The 12,490-nt window shown below is 45.9% G+C and overlaps 13 non-coding genes and 22 pseudogenes across 13 annotated transcripts; all 35 read right to left on the bottom strand.

Moving 5' to 3' along the window:
• Window positions 1-516: 516 nt before the first annotated feature.
• On the bottom strand, window positions 517-635 carry LOC136744115 (5S ribosomal RNA). Its single transcript, XR_010815917.1, has one exon. It is a non-coding gene; the product is annotated as a 5S ribosomal RNA (ribosomal RNA).
• Window positions 636-851: 216 nt separating this feature from the next.
• On the bottom strand, window positions 852-970 carry LOC136744404 (uncharacterized; annotated as a pseudogene).
• A 218-nt stretch (window positions 971-1,188) lies between these two features.
• Window positions 1,189-1,307, bottom strand: LOC136744276 (uncharacterized; annotated as a pseudogene).
• A 223-nt stretch (window positions 1,308-1,530) lies between these two features.
• Window positions 1,531-1,649, bottom strand: LOC136744376 (uncharacterized; annotated as a pseudogene).
• Window positions 1,650-1,859: 210 nt separating this feature from the next.
• LOC136744263 (uncharacterized) lies at window positions 1,860-1,978 on the bottom strand (annotated as a pseudogene).
• A 216-nt stretch (window positions 1,979-2,194) lies between these two features.
• Window positions 2,195-2,313, bottom strand: LOC136744158 (uncharacterized; annotated as a pseudogene).
• Window positions 2,314-2,535: 222 nt separating this feature from the next.
• LOC136744304 (uncharacterized) lies at window positions 2,536-2,654 on the bottom strand (annotated as a pseudogene).
• A 542-nt stretch (window positions 2,655-3,196) lies between these two features.
• LOC136744467 (5S ribosomal RNA) lies at window positions 3,197-3,315 on the bottom strand. Its single transcript, XR_010815997.1, has one exon. It is a non-coding gene; the product is annotated as a 5S ribosomal RNA (ribosomal RNA).
• Window positions 3,316-3,531: 216 nt separating this feature from the next.
• LOC136744405 (uncharacterized) lies at window positions 3,532-3,650 on the bottom strand (annotated as a pseudogene).
• Window positions 3,651-3,868: 218 nt separating this feature from the next.
• LOC136744277 (uncharacterized) lies at window positions 3,869-3,987 on the bottom strand (annotated as a pseudogene).
• A 223-nt stretch (window positions 3,988-4,210) lies between these two features.
• On the bottom strand, window positions 4,211-4,329 carry LOC136744377 (uncharacterized; annotated as a pseudogene).
• A 210-nt stretch (window positions 4,330-4,539) lies between these two features.
• LOC136744264 (uncharacterized) lies at window positions 4,540-4,658 on the bottom strand (annotated as a pseudogene).
• A 216-nt stretch (window positions 4,659-4,874) lies between these two features.
• Window positions 4,875-4,993, bottom strand: LOC136744440 (5S ribosomal RNA). Its single transcript, XR_010815971.1, has one exon. It is a non-coding gene; the product is annotated as a 5S ribosomal RNA (ribosomal RNA).
• A 215-nt stretch (window positions 4,994-5,208) lies between these two features.
• LOC136744375 (uncharacterized) lies at window positions 5,209-5,327 on the bottom strand (annotated as a pseudogene).
• Window positions 5,328-5,536: 209 nt separating this feature from the next.
• Window positions 5,537-5,655, bottom strand: LOC136744308 (uncharacterized; annotated as a pseudogene).
• A 216-nt stretch (window positions 5,656-5,871) lies between these two features.
• Window positions 5,872-5,990, bottom strand: LOC136744463 (5S ribosomal RNA). The gene has a single exon (XR_010815993.1). It is a non-coding gene; the product is annotated as a 5S ribosomal RNA (ribosomal RNA).
• Window positions 5,991-6,206: 216 nt separating this feature from the next.
• Window positions 6,207-6,325, bottom strand: LOC136744360 (uncharacterized; annotated as a pseudogene).
• Window positions 6,326-6,543: 218 nt separating this feature from the next.
• Window positions 6,544-6,662, bottom strand: LOC136744125 (5S ribosomal RNA). Its single transcript, XR_010815927.1, has one exon. It is a non-coding gene; the product is annotated as a 5S ribosomal RNA (ribosomal RNA).
• A 210-nt stretch (window positions 6,663-6,872) lies between these two features.
• On the bottom strand, window positions 6,873-6,991 carry LOC136744396 (5S ribosomal RNA). Its single transcript, XR_010815966.1, has one exon. It is a non-coding gene; the product is annotated as a 5S ribosomal RNA (ribosomal RNA).
• A 221-nt stretch (window positions 6,992-7,212) lies between these two features.
• Window positions 7,213-7,330, bottom strand: LOC136744138 (5S ribosomal RNA). Its single transcript, XR_010815940.1, has one exon. It is a non-coding gene; the product is annotated as a 5S ribosomal RNA (ribosomal RNA).
• A 220-nt stretch (window positions 7,331-7,550) lies between these two features.
• Window positions 7,551-7,669, bottom strand: LOC136744201 (uncharacterized; annotated as a pseudogene).
• Window positions 7,670-7,890: 221 nt separating this feature from the next.
• Window positions 7,891-8,009, bottom strand: LOC136744413 (uncharacterized; annotated as a pseudogene).
• A 215-nt stretch (window positions 8,010-8,224) lies between these two features.
• On the bottom strand, window positions 8,225-8,343 carry LOC136744175 (uncharacterized; annotated as a pseudogene).
• A 221-nt stretch (window positions 8,344-8,564) lies between these two features.
• Window positions 8,565-8,683, bottom strand: LOC136744226 (uncharacterized; annotated as a pseudogene).
• Window positions 8,684-8,902: 219 nt separating this feature from the next.
• Window positions 8,903-9,021, bottom strand: LOC136744136 (5S ribosomal RNA). The gene has a single exon (XR_010815938.1). It is a non-coding gene; the product is annotated as a 5S ribosomal RNA (ribosomal RNA).
• Window positions 9,022-9,237: 216 nt separating this feature from the next.
• Window positions 9,238-9,356, bottom strand: LOC136744132 (5S ribosomal RNA). Its single transcript, XR_010815934.1, has one exon. It is a non-coding gene; the product is annotated as a 5S ribosomal RNA (ribosomal RNA).
• Window positions 9,357-9,582: 226 nt separating this feature from the next.
• On the bottom strand, window positions 9,583-9,701 carry LOC136744219 (uncharacterized; annotated as a pseudogene).
• A 210-nt stretch (window positions 9,702-9,911) lies between these two features.
• LOC136744402 (uncharacterized) lies at window positions 9,912-10,030 on the bottom strand (annotated as a pseudogene).
• A 226-nt stretch (window positions 10,031-10,256) lies between these two features.
• Window positions 10,257-10,375, bottom strand: LOC136744248 (uncharacterized; annotated as a pseudogene).
• Window positions 10,376-10,585: 210 nt separating this feature from the next.
• LOC136744320 (uncharacterized) lies at window positions 10,586-10,704 on the bottom strand (annotated as a pseudogene).
• A 217-nt stretch (window positions 10,705-10,921) lies between these two features.
• LOC136744140 (5S ribosomal RNA) lies at window positions 10,922-11,040 on the bottom strand. The gene has a single exon (XR_010815942.1). It is a non-coding gene; the product is annotated as a 5S ribosomal RNA (ribosomal RNA).
• A 209-nt stretch (window positions 11,041-11,249) lies between these two features.
• LOC136744290 (uncharacterized) lies at window positions 11,250-11,368 on the bottom strand (annotated as a pseudogene).
• A 225-nt stretch (window positions 11,369-11,593) lies between these two features.
• On the bottom strand, window positions 11,594-11,712 carry LOC136744303 (5S ribosomal RNA). The gene has a single exon (XR_010815957.1). It is a non-coding gene; the product is annotated as a 5S ribosomal RNA (ribosomal RNA).
• A 216-nt stretch (window positions 11,713-11,928) lies between these two features.
• LOC136744126 (5S ribosomal RNA) lies at window positions 11,929-12,046 on the bottom strand. Its single transcript, XR_010815928.1, has one exon. It is a non-coding gene; the product is annotated as a 5S ribosomal RNA (ribosomal RNA).
• A 216-nt stretch (window positions 12,047-12,262) lies between these two features.
• On the bottom strand, window positions 12,263-12,381 carry LOC136744464 (5S ribosomal RNA). The gene has a single exon (XR_010815994.1). It is a non-coding gene; the product is annotated as a 5S ribosomal RNA (ribosomal RNA).
• Between the last annotated feature and the right edge of the window lie 109 nt (window positions 12,382-12,490).

The following is a 12,490-nucleotide window of genomic DNA, read 5'->3' on the forward strand; positions in this document are numbered from 1 at the left end:
TTAAAGGCTGGAGGGTATTGACAGAACTTACAGCAAAAAATAAAAGAAAAAAGAAAAATGGAGGGAAATATATCAGTGCAGCAAAGGGTGTTGAAAGTAGCCGGGTACATTTACAATACTTCAATTATATCTCCTTCAGACAGAAAGAGAGTATTAAGAGCTACGATGAAGTTACCCAAGTGACGATAAAAGCTTGCAGCACCTGGTATTTCCAGGAGGTCACCCATCCAAGTACTGACCAGGACCCTGCCCCGTTCAGCTTCCGAGATCTGACGCGTTCAGGACGGTGTGGCCGCAAGCCAAGAGGCCTTGCTGCATGATGTCTCTTAAAGGCTGGCGGATATTGACGGAACTTCCAGAAAAAAGAAAAAAGAAAAAGAAAAATGGAGGGAAAAATATCAGTGCAGCAAAGGGTGTTAAAAGTAGCCGGGTACGTGGACAATATTTCAATTATATCTCCTCCAGACAGAAAGAGTGTATTAAGAGCTAAGATAAAGTTACCCAGCAGACGAAAAAAGCTTGCAGCACCTGGTATTTCCAGGAGGTCTCCCATCCAAGTACTGACCAGGCCCTGCCCCATTTAGCTTCCAAGATCTGACGAGATCAGGTGCGTTCAGGACGGTGTGGCCGCAAGCCAAGAGGCCTGGCTGCATGATGTCTCTTAAAGGCTGGAGGGTATTGATGGAACTTCCTGCAAAAATCAATAGAAAAAAGAAAAATGGAGGGAAAAATATCAGTGCAGCAAAGGGTGTTGAAAGTAGCCGGGTACGTGTACAATTCTTCAATTATATCTCCACCAGACTGAAAGAGAGTATTAAGAGCTACGATGAAGTTACACAGGATACGTAAAAAGCTTGCATTACATGGTATTTCCAGGAGGTCACCCATCCAAGTACCAACCAGGCCCTGGCTCGTTTAGTTTCCAAGGTCTGACGAGATCGGGCGCGTTCAGGACGGTGTGGCCGCAAGCCAAGAGGCCTTGCTGCATGATGTCTCTTAAAGGCTGGCGGATATTGACGGAACTTCCAGAAAAAAAAAAAAAAAAAAATAGAAAAATGGAGGGAAAAATATCAGTGCAGGAAAGGGTGTTGAATGTAGCCGGGTACGTGTACAATACTTCAATTATATCTCCTCCAGACAGAAAGCGAGTATTAAGAGCTACGATGAAGTTACCCAGGAGACGTAAAAAGTTTGCAGCACCTCGTATTTCCAGAAGGTCACCCATAAAAGTACTGACCAGGCCCTGCCCCGTTTAAATTCCGAGATCTGACGAGATCGGGCGCGTTCAGGATGGTGTGGCCGCAAGCCGAGAGGCCTGGCTGCATGATGTCTCTTAATGGCTGGCGGGTATTGACGGAACTTCCAGCAAAAAAAAAAAAAAAAAAAAGAAAAAGAAAAATGGAGGGAAAAATATCAGTGCAGTAATGGGTTTTGAAAGTAGCCGGATACGTGTACAATTCTTCAATTATATCTCCTCCAGACAGAAAGAGAGTATTAAGAGCTACGATGAAGTTACCCAGGAGACGTAAACGCTTGCAGCACTAAGTATTTCCAGGAGGTCTCACATTCATGTACTAACCAGGTCCTGCCCCGTTTAGCTTCCGAGATCTGACGAGATCGGGCGCGTTCAGTATGGTGTGGCCGCAAGCCGAGATGCCTGGCTGCATGATGTCTCTTAAAGGCTGGCGGGTATTGACGGAACTGCCAGCAAAAAAAAAAAAGAAAAATAGAGGGAAATATACCAGTGCAGCAAAGGGTGTTGAAAGTAGCCGGGTACGTGTACAATTCTTCAATTATATCTCCTGGAGATAGAAAGAGAGTATTAAGAGCTACGATGAAGTTACCCAGGAGACGTAAAAAGCTTGCAGCACCTGGTATTTCCAGGAGGTCACACATCCAAGTACTGACCAGGCCCTGCCCCGTTTAGCTTCCGAAATCTGATATGATCGGGAGCGTTCAGGACGGTGTGACTACAAGCCAAGAGGCCTGGCTGCATGATGTCTCTTAAAGGCTGGCGGATATTGACGGAACTTCCAGCAAAAAAATAAAATAAAAAGAAAAATGGAGGGAAAAATATCAGTGCAGCAAAGGGTGTTGAAAGTAGCCTAGTAAGTGGACAATTCTTCAATTATATCTCCTGGAGACAGAAAGAGAGTATTAAGAGCTACGATGAAGTTACCCAGGAGACGTAAAAGGCTTGCAGCACCTGGTATTTCTAGGAGGTCTCCCATCCAAGTACTGACCAGGCCCTGCCCCATTTAGCTTCCAAGATCTGACGAGATCGGGCGCGTTCAGGACGGTGTGGCCACAAGCCGAGACGCCTGGCTGCATGATGTCTCTTAAAGGCTGGCGGGTATTGACGGAATTTCCAGAAAAAAAAAAAAAAAAAAAAAAATAGAAAAATGGAGGGAAAAATATCAGTGCAGGAAAGGGTGTTGAAAGTAGCCGGGTACGTGTACAATTCTTCAATTATATCTCCTCCAGACAGAAAGAGAGTATAAAGAGCTATGATGAAGTTACCCAAGTGACGAAAAAAGCTTGCAGCATCTGTTATTTCCAGGAGGTCACCCATCCAAGTATTGACCAGGCCCTGCCCCGTTCAGCTTCCGAGATCTGACGAGATCGGGCGCGTTCAAGACGGTGTGGCCGCAAGCCAAGAGGCCTGGCTGCATGAAGTCTCTTAAAGGCTGGAGGGTATTGACAGAACTTACAGCAAAAAATAAAAGAAAAAAGAAAAATGGAGGGAAATATATCAGTGCAGCAAAGGGTGTTGAAAGTAGCCGGGTACATTTACAATACTTCAATTATATCTCCTTCAGACAGAAAGAGAGTATTAAGAGCTACGATGAAGTTACCCAAGTGACGATAAAAGCTTGCAGCACCTGGTATTTCCAGGAGGTCACCCATCCAAGTACTGACCAGGACCCTGCCCCGTTCAGCTTCCGAGATCTGACGCGTTCAGGACGGTGTGGCCGCAAGCCAAGAGGCCTTGCTGCATGATGTCTCTTAAAGGCTGGCGGATATTGACGGAACTTCCAGAAAAAAGAAAAAAGAAAAAGAAAAATGGAGGGAAAAATATCAGTGCAGCAAAGGGTGTTAAAAGTAGCCGGGTACGTGGACAATATTTCAATTATATCTCCTCCAGACAGAAAGAGTGTATTAAGAGCTAAGATAAAGTTACCCAGCAGACGAAAAAAGCTTGCAGCACCTGGTATTTCCAGGAGGTCTCCCATCCAAGTACTGACCAGGTCCTGCCCCGTTTAGCTTCCAAGATCTGACGAGATCAGGTGCGTTCAGGACGGTGTGGCCGCAAGCCAAGAGGCCTGGCTGCATGATGTCTCTTAAAGGCTGGAGGGTATTGATGGAACTTCCTGCAAAAATCAATAGAAAAAAGAAAAATGGAGGGAAAAATATCAGTGCAGCAAAGGGTGTTGAAAGTAGCCGGGTACGTGTACAATTCTTCAATTATATCTCCACCAGACTGAAAGAGAGTATTAAGAGCTACGATGAAGTTACACAGGATACGTAAAAAGCTTGCATTACATGGTATTTCCAGGAGGTCACCCATCCAAGTACCAACCAGGCCCTGGCTCGTTTAGTTTCCAAGGTCTGACGAGATCGGGCGCGTTCAGGACGGTGTGGCCGCAAGCCAAGAGGCCTTGCTGCATGATGTCTCTTAAAGGCTGGCGGATATTGACGGAACTTCCAGAAAAAAAAAAAAAAAAAAATAGAAAAATGGAGGGAAAAATATCAGTGCAGGAAAGGGTGTTGAATGTAGCCGGGTACGTGTACAATACTTCAATTATATCTCCTCCAGACAGAAAGCGAGTATTAAGAGCTACGATGAAGTTACCCAGGAGACGTAAAAAGTTTGCAGCACCTCGTATTTCCAGAAGGTCACCCATAAAAGTACTGACCAGGCCCTGCCCCGTTTAAATTCCGAGATCTGACGAGATCGGGCGCGTTCAGGATGGTGTGGCCGCAAGCCGAGAGGCCTGGCTGCATGATGTCTCTTAATGGCTGGCGGGTATTGACGGAACTTCCAGCAAAAAAAAAAAAAAAAAAAAGAAAAAGAAAAATGGAGGGAAAAATATCAGTGCAGTAATGGGTTTTGAAAGTAGCCGGATACGTGTACAATTCTTCAATTATATCTCCTCCAGACAGAAAGAGAGTATTAAGAGCTACGATGAAGTTACCCAGGAGACGTAAACGCTTGCAGCACTAAGTATTTCCAGGAGGTCTCACATTCATGTACTAACCAGGTCCTGCCCCGTTTAGCTTCCGAGATCTGACGAGATCGGGCGCGTTCAGTATGGTGTGGCCGCAAGCCGAGATGCCTGGCTGCATGATGTCTCTTAAAGGCTGGCGGGTATTGACGGAACTGCCAGCAAAAAAAAAAAAGAAAAATAGAGGGAAATATACCAGTGCAGCAAAGGGTGTTGAAAGTAGCCGGGTACGTGTACAATTCTTCAATTATATCTCCTGGAGATAGAAAGAGAGTATTAAGAGCTACGATGAAGTTACCCAGGAGACGTAAAAAGCTTGCAGCACCTGGTATTTCCAGGAGGTCACACATCCAAGTACTGACCAGGCCCTGCCCCGTTTAGCTTCCGAAATCTGATATGATCGGGAGCGTTCAGGACGGTGTGACTACAAGCCAAGAGGCCTGGCTGCATGATGTCTCTTAAAGGCTGGCGGATATTGACGGAACTTCCAGCAAAAAAATAAAATAAAAAGAAAAATGGAGGGAAAAATATCAGTGCAGCAAAGGGTGTTGAAAGTAGCCTAGTAAGTGGACAATTCTTCAATTATATCTCCTGGAGACAGAAAGAGAGTATTAAGAGCTACGATGAAGTTACCCAGGAGACGTAAAAGGCTTGCAGCACCTGGTATTTCTAGGAGGTCTCCCATCCATGTACTGACCAGGCCCTGCCCCGTTTAGCTTCCGAGATCTGACGAGATCGGGCGCATTCAGGATGGTGTGGCCGCAAGCCGAGAGGCCTGGCTGCATGATGTCTCTTAAAGGTTGGCGGGTATTGACGGAACATCCAGCAAAAAAAAAAAAAAAAAAGAAAAATGGATGGAAAAATATCAGTGCAGCAAAGGGTGTTGACAGTTGCTGGGTACGTGTACAATACTTCAATTATATCTCCTCCAGACAGATAGAGAGTATTAAGAGCTACGATAAAGTTACCCAGGAGACGTAAAAGCTTGCAGCACGAGGTATTTCCAGGAGGTCTCACATTCATGTACTGACCAGGTCCTGCCCCGTTTAGCTTGCGAGATCTGACGAGATCGGGCGCGTTCAGGATGGTGTGGCCGCAAGCCGAGATGCCTGGCTGCATGATGTCTCTTAAAGGCTGGCGGGTATTGACGGAACTGCCAGCAAAAAAAAAAAGAAAAATAGAGGGAAATATACCAGTGCAGCAAAGGGTGTTGAAAGTAGCCGGGTACGTGTACAATTCTTCAATTATATCTCCTGGAGACAGAAAGAGAGTATTAAGAGCTACGATGAAGTTACCCAGGAGACGTAAAAAGCTTGCAGCACCTGGTATTTCCAGGAGGTCACACATCCAAGTACTGACCAGGCCCTGCCCCGTTTAGCTTCCGAAATCTGATATGATCGGGCGCGTTCAGGACAGTGTGACTACAAGCCAAGAGGCCTGGCTGCATGATGTCTCTTAAAGGCTGGCGGATATTGACGGAACTTCCAGCAAAAAAATAAAATAAAAAGAAAAATAGAGGGAAAAATATCAGTGCAGCAAAGGGTGTTGAAAGTAGCCTAGTACGTGTACAATTCTTCAATTATATCTCCTGGAGACAGAAAGAGAGTATTAAGAGCTACGATGAAGTTACCCAGGAGACGTAAAAGGCTTGCAGCACCTGGTATTTCTAGGAGGTCTCCCATCCAAGTACTGACCAGGCCCTGCCCCGTTTAGCTTCCGAGATCTGACGAGATCGGGCGCATTCAGGACGGTGTGGCCGCAAGCCGAGAAGCCTGGCTGCATGATGTCTCTTAAAGGTAGGCGGGTATTGACGGAACTTCCAGCAAAAAAAAAAAAAAAAAAAGAAAAATGGATGGAAAAATATCAGTGCAGCAAAGGGTGTTGACAGTAGCTGGGTACGTGTACAATACTTCAATTATATCTCCTCCAGACAGATAGAGAGTATTAAGAGCTACGATAAAGTTACCCAGGAGACGTAAATGCTTGCAGCACCAGGTATTTCCAGGAGGTCTCACATTCATGTACCGACCAGGTCCTGCCCCGTTTAGCTTCCAAGATCTGACGAGATCGGGCGAGTTCAGGATGGTGTGGCCGCAAGCCGAGATGCCTGGCTGCATGATGTCTCTTAAAGGCTGGCGGGTATTGACGGAATTTCCAGCAAAAAAAAAAAAAAAAAAATAGAAAAATGGAGGGAAAAATATCAGTGCAGGAAAGGGTGTTGAAAGTAGCCGGGTACGTGTACAATTCTTCAATTATATCTGCTGGAGACAGAAAGAGAGTATTAAGAGCTACGATGAAGTTACCAGGAGACGTAAAAAGCTTGCAGCACCTGGTATTTCTAGGAGGTCTCCCATCCAAGTACTGACCAGGCCATGCCCCGTTTAGCTTCCGAGATCTGACGAGATCGGGCGCGTTCAGGATGGTGTGGCCGCAAGCCGAGATGCCTGGCTACATGATGTCTCTTAAAGGCTGGCGGGTATTGACGGAACTGCCAGCGAAAAAAAAAAAGAAAAATAGAGGGAAAAATACCAGTGCAGCAAAGGGTGTTGAAAGTAGCCGGGTACGTGTACAATTCTTCAATTATATCTCCTGGAGACAGAAAGAGAGTATTAAGAGCTACGATGAAGTTACCCAGGAGACGTAAAAAGCTTGCAGCACCTGGTATTTCTAGGAGGTCTCCCATCCAAGTACTGACCAGGCCCTGCCCCGTTTAGCTTCCGAGATCTGACGAGATCGGGCGCATTCAGGACGGTTTGGCCACAAGCCGAATGGCCTGGCTGCATGATGTCTCTTAAAGGTTGGCGGGTATTGACGGAACTTCCAGCAAAAAAAAAAAAAAAAAAAAAATGGAAAATGGAGGGAAAAATATCAGTGCAGCAAAGGGTGTTGAAAGTAGCCGGGTACGTGTACAATTCTTCAATAATATCTCCTGCAGACTGAAAGAGAGTATTAAGAGCTACGATAAAGTTACCCAGGAGACGTGAAAAGCTTGCAGCACCTGGTATTTCCAGGAGGTCACCCATCCAAGTACTGACCAGGCCCTGCCCCGTTAGCTTCCGAGATCTGATGAGATCGGACGTGTTCAGGACGGTGTGGCCGCAAGCCAAGAAGCCTGGCTGCATGATGTCTCTTAAAGGCTGGCGGGTATTGACGGAACTTCCATCAAAAAAAAAAAAAAAAAAAAATGGAAAATGGAGGGAAAAATATCAGTGCAGCAAAGGCTGTTGAAAGTAGCCGGGTACGTGTACAATACTTCAATTATATCTCCTCCAGACAGATAGAGAGTATTAAGAGCTACGATGAAGTTTCCCAGGAGACGTAAAAAGCTTGCAGCACCAGGTATTTCCAGGAGGTCTCCCATCCAAGTACTGACGAGGCCCTGCCCCGTTTAGCTTCCGAGATCTGATGAGATCGGACATGTTCAGGACGGTGTGGCCGCAAGCCAAGAGGCCGGGCTGCATGATGTCTCTTAAAGGCTGGCGGGTATTGACGGAACTTCCAGCAAAAAATAAAAAATAAATAAATAGAAAAATGGAGGGAAAAATATCAGTGCAGGACAGGGTGTTGAAAGTAGCCGGGTACATGTACAATTCTTCAATTATATCTCCTCCAGACTGAATGAGAGTATTAAGAGCTATGATGAAGTTACCCAGGAGATGTAAAAAGCTTTCAGCACCTGGTATTTCCAGGAGGTCACCCATCCAATTACTGACCAGGCCCTGCCCAGTTTTTCTTCCGAGATCTGACGAGATCTTGCGTCTTCAGGACGGTGTGGCCTCAAGCCAAGAGGCCTGGCTGCATGATGTCTCTTAAAGGCTGGAGGGTATTGATGGAACTTCCAGCAAAAAACAAAAGAAAAAAGAAAAATGGAGGGACAAATATCAGTGCAGCAAAGCGTGTTGAAGGTAGCCGGGTACGTGTACAATTCTTCAATTATATCTCCTCCAGACAGATAGAGAGTATTAAGAGCTACGATAAAGTTACCCAGGAGACGTAAAAGCTTGCAGCACCAGGTATTTCCAGGAGGTCTCACATTCAAGTACTGACCAGGTCCTGCCCCGTTTAGCTTCCGAGATCTGACGAGATCGGGCGCGTTCAGGACGGTGTGGCCGCAAGCCGAGATGTCTGGCTGCATGATGTCTCTTAAAGGCTGGCGGGTATTGACGGAATTTCCAGCAAAAAAAAAAAAAAAAAAAAATAGAAAAATGGAGGGAAAAATATCAGTGCAGGAAAGGGTGTTGAAAGTAGCCGGGTATGTGTACAATTCTTCAATTATGTCTCCTGGAGACAGAAAGAGAGTATTAAGAGCTACGATGAAGTTACCCAGGAGACGTAAAAAGCTTGCAGCACCTGGTATTTCCAGGAGGACACCCATCCAAGTACTGACCAGGCCTTGCCCCGTTTAGCTTCCAAGATCTGACAAGATCGGGCGCGTTCAGGACGGTGTGGCCGCAAGCCGAGATGTCTGGCTGCATGATGTCTCTTAAAGGCTGGCGGGTATTGACGGAATTTCCAGCAAAAAAAAAAAAAAAAAAAAAGAAAAATGGAGGGAAAAATATCAGTTCAGGAAAGGGTGTTGAAAGTAGCCGGGTACGTGTACAATTCTTCAATTATATCTCCTGGAGACAGAAAGAGAGTATTAAGAGCTACGATGAAGTTACCCAGGAGACGTAAAAAGCTTGCAGCACCTGGTATTTCTAGGAGGTCTCCCATCCAAGTACTGACCAGGCCCTGCCCCGTTTAGCTTCCGAGATTTGATGAGATCGGGCGCGTTCAGAACGGTGTGGCCGCAAGCCGAGAGTCCTTGCTGCATGATGTCTCTTAAAGGCTGGAGGGTATTGACGGAACTTTCAGCAAAGAACAAAAGAAAAAAGAAAAATGGAGGGAAAAATATCAGTGCAGCAAAGGGTGTTGAAAATAGCCGGGTACGTGTACAATTCTTCAATTATATCTCCTGGAGACAGAAAGAGAGTATTAAGAGCTACGATGAAGTTACCCAGGAGACGTAAAAAGCTTGCAGCACCTGGTATTTCTAGGAGGTCTCCCATCCAAGTACTGACCAGGCCCTGCCCCGTTTAGCTTCCGAGATCTGACGAGATCAGACGCATTCAGGACGGTGTGGCCGCAAGCCGAGACGCCTGGCTGCATGATGTCTCTTAAAGGCTGGCGGGTATTGACGAAACTGCCAGCAAAAAAAAAAAAAAAAAAAAAAAAAAAAAGAAAAATGGATGGAAAAATATCAGTGCAGCAAAGGGTGTTGAAAGTAGCCGGGAACGTGTACAATACTTCAATTATATCTCTTCCAGACAGATAGAGAATATTAAGAGCTACGACAAAGTTACCCAGGAGACGTAAAAGCTTGCAGCAACAGGTATTTCCAGGAGGTCACCCATCCAAGTACTGACCAGGCCCTGCCCCGTTTAAATTCCAAGATCTGATGAGATCGGGGGCGTTCAGGACGGTGTGGCTGCAAGCCAAGAGGCCTAGCTGCATGATGTCTATTAATGGTTGGCGGGTTTTGACGGAACATCCAGCAAATAAAAAAAAGAGAAATGGTGGTAAAAATATCAGTGCAGCAAAGGGTGTTGAAAGTAGCCGGGTACGTGTACAATACTTCAATTATATATTCTCCAGACAGATAGAGAGTATTAAGAGCTACGATGAAGTTCCCCAGGAGAAGTAAAAAGCTGGCAGCACCTGGTATTTCCAGAAGATCTCCAATCCAAGTACTGACCAGGTCCTGCCCCGTTTAGTTTCCGAGATCTTCCGAGATCGGGCGCGTTCAGGATGGTGTGGCCGCAAGCCAAGAGGCCTGGCTGCATGATGTCTCTTAATGGCTGGCGGGTATTGACGGAACTTCCAGCAAAAAAAAATAAAAAAATAAAAAGAAAAAGAAAAATGGAGGGAAAAATATCAGTGCAGCAAAGGGTGTTGAAAGTAGACGGGTACGTGTACAATAATTCAATTATATCTCCTCCAGACAGATAGAGAGTATAAAGAGCAACGATAAAGTTACCCAGGAGACGTAAAAGCTTGCAGCACTAGGTATTTCCAGGAGGTCTCACAATCAAGTACTGACCAGGTCCTGCCCCGTTTAGCTTCCGAGATCTGATGAGATCGGGCGCGTTCAGGATGGTGTGGCCGCAAGCCGAGATGCCTGGCTGCATGATGTCTCTTAAAGAATGGCGGGTATTGACGGAACTGCCAGCAAAAAAAAAAAAGAAAAATAGAGGGAAAAATATCAGTGCAGCAAAGGGTGTTGAAAGTAGCCAGGTACGTGTACAATTCTTCAATTATATCTCCTCCAGACTGAAAGAGAGTATTAAGAGCTACGATGAAGTTACCCAGGAGACGTAAAAAGCTTGCAGCACCTGGTATTTCCAGGACGACACCCATCCAAGTACTGACCAGGCCTTGCCCCGTTTAGCTTCCAAGATCTGACAAGATCGGGCGCGTTCAGGACGGTGTGGCCGCAAGCCGAGATGTCTGGCTGCATGATGTCTCTTAAAGGCTGGCGGGTATTGACGGAATTTCCAGCAAAAAAAAAAAAAAAAAAAGAAAAATGGAGGGAAAAATATCAGTTCAGGAAAGGGTGTTGAAAGTAGCCGGGTACGTGTACAATTCTTCAATTATATCTCCTGGAGACAGAAAGAGAGTATTAAGAGCTACGATGAAGTTACCCAGGAGACGTAAAAAGCTTGCAGCACCTGGTATTTCTAGGAGGTCTCCCATCCAAGTACTGACCAGGCCCTGCCCCGTTTAGCTTCCGAGATCTGACGAGATCGGGCGCGTTCAGGATGGTGTGGCCGCAAGCCAAGATGCCTGGCTGCATGATGTCTCTTAAAGGCTGGCGGGTATTGACGGAACTGCCAGCGAAAATAAAAAAGAAAAATAGAGGGAAAAATACCAGTGCAGCAAAGGGTGTTGAAAGTAGCCGGGTACGTGTACAATACTTCAATTATATCTCCTCCAGACAGATAGAGAGTATTAAGAGCTACGATAAAGTTACACAGGAGACGTAAAAGCTAGCAGCACCAGGTATTTCCAGGAGGTCTCACATTCATGTACTGACCAGGTCCTGCCCCGTTTAGCTTCCGAGATCTGACGAGATCGGGCGCGTTCAGGATGGTGTGGCCGCAAGCCGAGATGCCTGGCTGCATGATGTCTCTTAAAGGCTGGCGGGTATTGACGGAACTTCCAGCAAAAAAAAAAAAGAAAAAAAGAAAAAAGAAAAATGGATGGAAAAATATCAGTGCAGCAAAGGGTGTTGACAGTAGCTGGATACGTGTACAATACTTCAATTATATCTCCTGGAGACAGAAAGAGAGTATTAAGAGCTACGATGATGTTACCCAGGAGACGTAAAAAGCTTGCAGCACCTGGTATTTCTAGGAGGTCTCCCATCCAAGTACTGACCAGGCCCTGCCCCGTTTAGCTTCCGAGATCTGACGAGATCGGGCGCATTCAGGACGGTGTGGCCACAAGCCGAAAGGCCTGGCTGCATGATGTCTCTTAAAGGTTGGCGGGTATTGACGGAACTTCCAGCAAAAAAAAAAAGAAAAAAGAAAAATGGAGGGAAAAATATCATTGTAGCAAAGGGTTTTGAAAGTAGCCGGGTACGTGTACAATTCTTCAATAATATCTCCTACATACTGAAAGAGAGTATTAAGAGCTATGATGAAGTTACCCAGGAGACGTAAAAAGCTTGCAGCACCTGGTATTTCCAGGAGGTCACCCATCCAAGTACTGACCAGGCCCTGCCCCGTTAGCTTCCGAGATCTGATGAGATCGGGCGCGTTCAGGACGGTGTGGCAGCAAGCCAAGAGGCCTGGCTGCATGATGTCTCTTAAAGGCTGGCGGGTATTGACGGAACTTCCAGCAAAAAAAAAAAAAAAAAAGAAAAGTGGATGGAAAAATATCAGTGCAGCAAAGGGTGTTGACAGTAGCTGAGTACGTGTACAATACTTCAATTATATCTCCTTTAGACAGAAAGAGAGTATTAAGAGCTACAATGAAGTTACCCAGGAGACGTAAAAAGCTTGCAGCACCTGGTATTTCTAGGAGGTCTCCCATCCAAGTACTGACCAGGCCCTGCCCCGTTTAGCTTCCGAGATCTGATGAGATCGGGCGCGTTCAGAACGGTGTGGCCGCATGCCGAGAGTCCTGGCTGCATGATGTCTCTTAAAGGCTGGAGGGTATTGACGGAACTTTCAGCAAAGAACAAAAGAAAAAAGAAAAATGGAGGGAAAAATATCAGTGCAGCA

This window comes from Amia ocellicauda, unplaced genomic scaffold, assembly GCF_036373705.1.
Source record: "Amia ocellicauda isolate fAmiCal2 unplaced genomic scaffold, fAmiCal2.hap1 HAP1_SCAFFOLD_83, whole genome shotgun sequence".
Lineage (NCBI taxonomy): Eukaryota > Metazoa > Chordata > Actinopteri > Amiiformes > Amiidae > Amia > Amia ocellicauda.